Raw genomic sequence first — 9,309 nt, 5'->3', positions numbered from 1 at the left:
CAAAACCAAAATAAGCTCAGGCTCAAATGAACGTGCCTTACTTTTCTTATCATAATTTTCCTTCATTGAGTCTTGAGACAACACTATCCTGGGCAAATTTCCAGGCAACCGATAATCTTTCTTATGACTAACCCCTAACAACTCATGGAAAATTTCTAGAGGACCACGTACTTTATGTCCAAAAATCAACTGAAGTGGAGCTACACCTGTGGAAGAATTTGGATGATTACGTTATAGCAAAGAGAGCAAAGAGAAGACCTTTATCCCAATCCTTGCCTTGCTCATTACAGTACTTTTTTAAGAAAGACTTAGGGGTTTGGTGGAACCTTTCCACTACGCCCTGACTCTCTGGGTGGTAAGGTACACTGGTAATGTGCTGAAAGGCCAGTTCAGCACATTTACCCTTAAATACCTTGCTCGTGAAATTCGTGCAAAAAATCTGTTTTAATTTTACGAGGCAACCCATATCTGGAAAAAAATTCTATTAGTTTCTCAAACGCTACTTTCGATGTAAATTTCCTCATAGGAAAAGCTTCAGGAAACCTAGAAGCTCTCTCCATTATAGTTAACAGAAGTGTAAATCCAGATTTAGTTTTAGGCAAAGGCCCAACCACATAAACAACCAACTCTGCAAAAGGATCCCCATTTGCAGGAATTGGATGCAAAGGGGCTTTAGGTATAGGTCAATTGGGTTTACCCATTACTTGACATGTTTCATAACTTCCTACAAATTTCCTCACTGAGGATTTCAATCCCAGCCACCAAAAATATTTTGCCAATCTACTATGTGTTTTACAAACTCCAAAATGGCCGGAAAAGGAAGCCATATGAGCTAAACAAAGGACATCATTCTGATATTTTATAGGTACCACAATCTGTTCTACCCGAGAGGTTTGGTTTAAGCCGTGATCCACTGGACGGCTAACTCTGTACAACAAACCTCTAATCCCACAGAACCTTGGTTTTGTTAAAACCATCCGTACCTCCTAATTCATAAGTGAATTCAGTCTTGAGCTTCAATAAAGCATATACGGTCAAAATCAGGATTAAATATTTTATTTATAAAACTGTGTCGGAATGTGTTAATCGAGAGAGAGAGAGAGAGAGAGAGAGAGAGAGAGAGAGAGAGAGAGAGAGAGGGAAATTTGATAGATTAAAAGCACTATGTCTGCAGCAACCCCTTCTTTAGAGTTGTCATGAGAGAGGAACAGAGAGAGAGAGAGGACAAGAGAGAGAGAGAGAGGAGAGAGAGAGATGAGAGAGAGAAGGGAGAGAGAGAGGATGAGAGGAGGACAGAGAGAGAAGGTTCAATTACACCAGATCTAGGAAAGAGAGCAGAAGACCCATTTTCAAAAGGAAAACTTTCCACCTGTGTAATAAATTGTAATAAATGTGAAGTCTTTCCAGTTCCTGTCCCAAAAAGCCAGGAAGTCAATGGCCTGAAATTTTGAAATTCTTCTTTGGATGTTCACTAATTAAAGAGAGATCATTTACAAAGGGGAATATCATTACTGACTGAAGACTAATTAACGCTGGAACTATAAGTTTTCAACAATGCCATTCTTTATAAACGAATATATATATATATATATATATATAATATATATATATATATATATATATATATATATATATATATATATATATATATATATATATATATATATATATATATATATATATATATATATATATATATATATATATATATATATATATATATATATATATACATACATACATATATATAATGTGTGTGTGTTTGTATATATGTAGCCAATAAGAAGCACTACCTTAAGTCCCGTTACCTTGAAAAAAATATCAAGTTCCAGAGTTCACTAAGAGTGCAAATACCAAATTGATTTAGAATCTTTTTAAGAATACATAAAACCTTTCACTTATATCCCGGGCATAATTTCAAAATTAGTATACCATTCATAACACATAGAAAAAATATCTGATTAGTTATTTTGTCTTTGACAAACATATCACATTTCATGTTTCCAAACGTCACTGTCAAATTCAGCAATACAAACCAATAAACAAAAACATCCCCGCCAAGAAAGGATACCTGATCTAATTCACCCCCTCCCCCCATCAAGCTCCCCGGGGAAAAGAATCCTTTGTTTACTCTTCTCCACAGTCCCTCATGATCCCTGGGCGACCTGGATCCTACACTTCCGTTCCCGAAGCGGCAGTGGCGTCTCCCGTCAGTTGAAGGTTCTTGGAGGATGACCCAGGCAGTAGTCCTTCGTTTCCTCCAGTTTGTCCCGAAGGATTTCGGGCGAGTGGTGGCACTTCCGGCAACACGAAAAAGGTTTCGTCCTGCGGAAGGGGAGGGGGAGGAGGAGGAGGTGCGGGGTAGGGGATGGGGGAGTAAGAGGGAGGGGTTGAAGAATTTTATGAGATCACGATGATTCTGGGGACTTAATTTTCGATGAATTCTGTAAGATTGGTAGTTTAGAGACTTCGAAAATCAATTGGTTATAGGAAGGTAATTCTGGTTTTTTGTGAATAGATATAAATATTTTTTTTTATATATATATGTTAATTATATTTTACTTATTTATTAACTTTTATTTTGCCTAAGTAGTGTCCCAGGTTAAGGAAATCGTAATTGGAGTTTCACTGAATTAAATTAGCTATCAGTCGTCTTTTTACAAATTGAATTGTTTTAAATAAAGTTCTTCTAATCTACGTAGAAAGACTTATTGTATGTTTAGTAATGATTTTTTCCACTGAGTTTAGTTAGAAATCTTCATTACTATCCAATTTTTTGTATTATTTCTTATTTGATTTGAATAAGATTCTCAATCTTAGAATATATCTTTGTAATAATATTTTTTCACAGAATTTAGTTAACTATCTTGTGATTACCAATCCTATTTTCTATATTATTTTTCTAAATTACTTAAAATAAATTCCACCACTATAAAAATATTACCGATACTAGTATTTCCCATGTGATCAATACATGTACTTATTACCAATAACTTTCCATAGTCAGTTTCAAATGAGTTTCAAATTCCATCGAACTGATTATAACTATCAATCAGATAATGACACCAATCTATGCAAACACAAAAAACGAGGACCACCAGAATTCACTTTCCCCAGAATTTCCGGCTCGAATTTCGTCCCAACATTCGGGTAAATCTTGGAGACTCAAGAATCCAACTTTCTAAAAGGGAACTGGATTCCCTGGGTAATATGATACACTTGTTTATATTTTCATTCGTGGTATACGTTTTAAAGTCTTTTATTATTAATTTGGAAGCTTTGCATGTAGCAGGATTAAATATGAGGTGTGAACAGTGTATGTATATTAAAAACAGTGCGCATTTATATTTTATTTTAGTAAATAGAATATACCAAACTGTAAATTGTATGAGGAATATCTGGTTGAAAAGTGTTTACACACTCTCTCTCTCTCTCTCTCTCTCTCTCCTCTCTCTCTCTCTCTCTCTCATTCTCTTCTCTCTCTCTCCTCTTCTCTCTCTCTTTTTGGTGAAGGTTTGGGTCTATTATTTTAATTTTGTATTTACTTACTTGGTTGCTTATATATTTCGTATCTTGGTTTTTTTTTTTATTTATTTATTAATTTTTGTTGGATGGTTTTGTGTAATCATATCTGAATACCAAAAAGATCATTGATACTAGCAACGTTTAGTGCTCTCTCTCTCTCTCTCTCTCTCTCTCTCTCTCTCTCTCTCTCTCTCTCTCTCTCTCTCTGAGCAGTTATACACGTACGTAAATATATGAACATGTTTCTATACACTTAATTCTCAATACCGGTGTTCCTTTCACAATTAGATATTTTGTATCTCATTCGAAATATCCTTAAAGGAAATGCATCACAAAAGTTCTCATGTTTTCAGATTTCCTCCTCTAAAAGAAGTCAGCTATGATTTGCATTTTCCTGCCTTGAAAAATATGACCACTAACCTTGAGAGATGTTCTGATCAAGGATGTTGCAAATAAGGAGAATTGCATCTTGCGTTGAATTGCTTCAAGTAAAACATTACACAGAAAATTGAATGTGAAAGGAATTATTTGGTTCTATTGGATGTTTCGGTTTTTACAATCTACATTCCCAGAACATTTACGAAAATGACAAAAGCTTGTTCCACTATTCCTCTCAATTTGCAACATAAATGTTCTTAATGAAAAGACAAGACCCATTGAAATTCAGAACATCACAAATGGTGAAGATCGATTCACATAATTAATTCATAATCATCCGAGTATTATTTTTCCCTTTATTATTATTAGGATTAAAATCATTGGAATATTTAACTAATATCTCTTGATAGTTTGATATGTATGAGTAATTCACGTACAGTCTAATATATTGCATTATTCAGAGACATTCACCGTGAAAAGGTTTCATTTTGCATAAATATATTCATCTTTATAATAGGGATAACTACTTAGAATTTGCTATATCAGCGTGAACATAAGAACTCATATTTCTTAAAAGAATTTTATCATCATTCAATGCACATCATATTTTACAAAATACCGATATTTTTAGGTGAAGGGTTCCTTTTGCCAGAACCACATTTTGCGTGAATGTTAGCACCTTCACTTACAATTGACCAATTGCATGTTTTTCCTTCAACTCTTCTGCAACTTTTAACACTTCTGCCAACAGCCAGAAACCTTTCATGCCCACTATGGCAATAGGATCCGCCCATTCCTAGAGTCCTTGTGGCCATCCCGCCCCTCAGGGGACGTTGGACTATCGAGAGACCAAATTTCGAAATAGCTTTTCGTATTGGCTTAGGAATTTGGGAGACTGCCTTGCTTAGCCCATGAAACCTCCTCGAATTTTGACAGGAGGCAGGTATGGGACACACTGCAGTAACTTCATTGGTTATTGGTTCAATTGTAATGTTCCTAGACTTATTCCTATCTTTTGTGTATATTTCATTTATTATGATGTTGCTGACAATACAGTAACTGCCTCACTTCTGATTCAAATCGATGTTGTTTTGGGCTATTTTCTGTCAACCAGGCTTTCCTCTGCTTTCTAATTACACTGGACAGCCTTGATGCTTTTCATTTTTCTATCTTTTGCTATTGAATTAACCCTTAAAACTCTATAAGTTTCCACAAGATCTTTATGCACAAATCATATCTGGTTCTGGTACTGATTAGGGCTGAAGATTTCCCAGAGGTAGACACTCTTTATATCATCCTGACGAAATACATTTATTTATTTACTAGATTAACTTCCATACACCTTCCATTCCTGTTATATAATATTTCGCTTCTCTTATGATAGTTCTTAATAACTCATAAAAATCGCTCATAATAACCCGTGTCTGTCAGTGTATCAGATTTGAAGGTAAGTTGAAACTCACGTCCAGAGAAACAACAGCCACTCGGCTTCGTCTGCTCTTCAGTTCTGATTTTGCTCACCGTTGCTTCAGTTCTGTCGTAGTTATATATATATATATATATATATATATATATATATATATATATATATATAATATATATATATGCGTGTGTGTGTGTGTATGTATGTATGTATGTATTTGTTTATACATTTATTTATCTCCATGATTAGATTAAACGTAACATGTTCAACTTATTCACTCTCTTATCTCCGGGTCGTCATGAAACCATTCATGAGGTAGAAAGTTTTTCGTTAAGAATGATCATAAACGGAGCCTAAGTGTTGAAAGGAGATGGTGATTGCATGGGCGATACAAATGTGAAGTTCTTGTTAAATATAACCATTAAAAAACTGGTGAATGACCAGTAGTGTTAAACGAAATGTAGAGAAATTTGAAAAAAAATACATTGAAATAAAACTTCTCTCCCCTTAATTAAGACAAACGAGAGCTAGAAGAAAAAGATTAGATGAAGTGTAATGAAAGAATCGTGTGAGAAACGATATATCCCAAGACAAATGTGACCACAGGGCACCAGACATCATATTTATTATAGGACTCAAATGAGGATCTCGTCCTCCTGTGTTGGTCTCTGGTCTTCGTTGAGTACGTGGGAGTTAGGTTTACTCAGCCAAAAGTGAGATCGTATTCATATTAATTCATTTATTAATATAAAGTAGCTTATATTGTCATTTCATGAGTATTTTGAATCGAATGTGAATAAAATCTGACTCTGGAATCGTGGGAGATCGCTACTTTTTCCGGAATGTTGAGGAAAATAAATTGACGTTTTACTAATGAGTTTTGGAAGAGTGCAGTAATTCTAGATTAGATTTACCTTTTAAAAATATATATAACGGATTAATAATTTTACTGATTATAATGAGTCATTTATTTTTACAGCATTCATTTTTATGAATGGGAGGCAATTAATGAATAAAATTAATGGAGTATTTATGTTATTTCATCGACGGAGTAATGACGAGTTTTCTCTGATGGTCTTGGAAGGGGTTATTGTTATGGAGGTTTCCTAATTTCCCATAATTCCTCAATCTATTCCCATTTCTTTGGAACCCTCGTTATGCCTAATATCATTGAATTGTCACCAAAAACTGACGCTATTTTTCAAATCGTTATGTTCACACAACCTTCCATTATCGCACTGTTCTTTTTCTTGTTTGGTCGCCTGCTTCAGTGACCTTATACAATTAAACTTCATATAATCTGTTTCTCTTGACTTTATTTCATCTCCTTCCCACTTCCCTTCCTCCCCTTCGTTCTTCCTCGAGAATAAAAGTGTATACAACAATTCAAAACTAAGGGAGAGAGCGCAGGTCAAAGAAATGATAAAAATAAGAGAGGAACAACTTTGAAATGTGTAAATAAAAGGAGAGAGTAATGTTTCGAGTTGGGAGAGATCAAGGGAGGAAATATCTGCACAGGTAAAGTTTAGGAATTCGAAAAGGAGTATCACGTGACGTCAAAACTTAAACACGTAGATAAAATGAAGTTACATTGGAAATTAATGTTTGCAAATTAAGAGAGAAGGAGATTGATTGATTAGTTTATGGTTGCTAAAAACAGGCGTCACAACAAGCGAGACAGAGGGAGTAAATATATATTCAGGTATAGCATTGGAATTTGAAAAGAAATATGATGATATAAAAAAATGGTTTATTGAAAGGCCGATAAAAAATGTGGAAAATATGACCAAACAAAACAATGATTTGTGAGACTGGGGAAACTTAATTTTTTTTTGTTATTCCTGCAACAAAATCATCTTCTTCCCCTTTCGTCCTTTTCATTGTAAATGCTTCCCATTTCGAGCTGTTGGTTCACAGCAGACTCCTGATTCAGCAAGTTTTAATGACAGGCTGATTTCGCAAACGGGAACAAACGAAAACTGAAATTCTACTTGGCTCACCGTTGGCTGGATTTTTAAGATTTTTTGTTCATTTTTTTTTTTTTTTTCTGGCGCCCATTAGTCCATTATTCAGACAGATATTTACCCCCAGCACTGTAATGAGCTGCCCAAAACAGATCGAGTGGGAGGAGGGAGAATTTAGCATTAGAATATTAGAAAATGTAAAGTAATTTTCTCTAATACTCAAAGAGAATTTTAGATTTCTCCATAAGATAAAAACTTTCCCATGTATTTTCCTTTGATTATCAATATCTAAGTTTTATATTTCAGATTTTCCGTTTCATTATTAAAATTATAGTTTTATATTTCAGTTCTTGTTATTCCATCTCATTCGAATTCACGACTGCAAAACAGAATAAGCAACGGAGAATTAAGCATTGGACATAAATGTATGTGAATAAAATCGAATTGTTTTACACCGGCCATAGAGATTCACAATTAATTATCCAATGTTATTTTACAATGCGAAAGCCAATTTGTTCGATTGCTACATTTACTAGAATTCATCTCAATTGACGTCTGGTGAATGGAAATTGCATCTGATGCTTTCCAGTGACGGTTGGTGTTTGTATAAGGCAAAATCAATCCTCCACTCCGTAGTCTCATTTCTACCTGACAGAAGCTGGTTGATGCATTATTTACTTTCAGGCACAAAACATACTTTTATCGGGGCTGGATAAATTTTGTCGTTGGAAATTTCATAGATATATACAAACTGCACGAAACCGGAATCTTTTAATTAAGTTTTGACTTCTTTATTTTACTCTGACCAAATGTCTACTTGGTATTCAATTGTCAGTAAAGTTTATGACAGAAATATGTTAACAGTATGGCATGAAGGTGTTTTTGCCCTTCATGTCATGGGGATGGAGAATTAGTTACTTATTTTACAACAAGCATTAAGCCCTTGGTGGACAGATTTTGCTAATATAAAATTGCCATGCTTCAAATATCTTGGAAAATATTTTGTGATATCAGTTTCATTTCTTGACATTCAGATACATCAGCAACACCTACCTCAATGTGAATACATTTGCTTCAAAAAAATAGATTTTTTCCTCTACTCACAGATTAAAACAAAGCAATTTTGACATCACCTGAGATTAGTTAAACTTTAGGTATTCAATAATTCCTGTAGGATCAAGGTTGTAGGCTTAATTCCATTTCTTCCCTAACTGAAACCCACTATGTTTACAAGAATACCAGGTACATTGCTCAGTAGTTATTTGTAGGGACCGCAATAGATTATACATGAGCAGTTACAAGTTGGTAGCTAATCCCTCGCGCTCTTCGTAATGTTATCCTTTTCAGTTCTTTAGTACTCCTTCCTGTACAGATCACATATATAAAGACAAAAACATCACTCAAAATTAAATTAGATTGCTTCTCTTATACATGCCAGAAATAAGATCCCATCCAACAAAATAACATCTAAACCTACCTTCCACATTCCGTACAAAATACGAATGACATACTATATATATATATTATATATAATTATATATATATAATTATATATATATAATAGATATATATAGATATAATTATATATATTATATTATATATATACATATATATATATACATACATATATATACACCCTAATAGATAATACGGAATTCATTTCGAAACGAACCGAGACGACAAATTAGTAATATCAAATATGACACCCTGGAAGTAAAGGTCCTCCTACACTTCTGGGGGTGAGTTGGGAAATGGGTTTGTGTTGTCCACAGACAGACGCTATTAGGGCAGACATCCCAGTGACAATTTAGACCTTTTAGGTTTTTTTTATTTATTGATCCTCGTCAAGGATATGACAGACAGATGTGATGGGATCTATCGTACTGATTGACCTTCGTTCAAACCAATAATTACTGACTATTATTTGTGAATAAGATTTAATGTGGCTTCACCACTTAGGCAAGAATGTGATCGTTCAGAAAGCTATACTTTTTATCCCTTTCGGAAGGCATAGAGACA

The sequence above is a fragment of the Macrobrachium nipponense genome, chromosome 38, assembly GCF_015104395.2.
Source record: "Macrobrachium nipponense isolate FS-2020 chromosome 38, ASM1510439v2, whole genome shotgun sequence".
Taxonomy (NCBI): Eukaryota; Metazoa; Arthropoda; class Malacostraca; order Decapoda; family Palaemonidae; genus Macrobrachium; species Macrobrachium nipponense.
The sequence above is the reverse complement of the archived record's forward strand: the minus strand, read 5'-3'. Positions refer to the sequence as shown.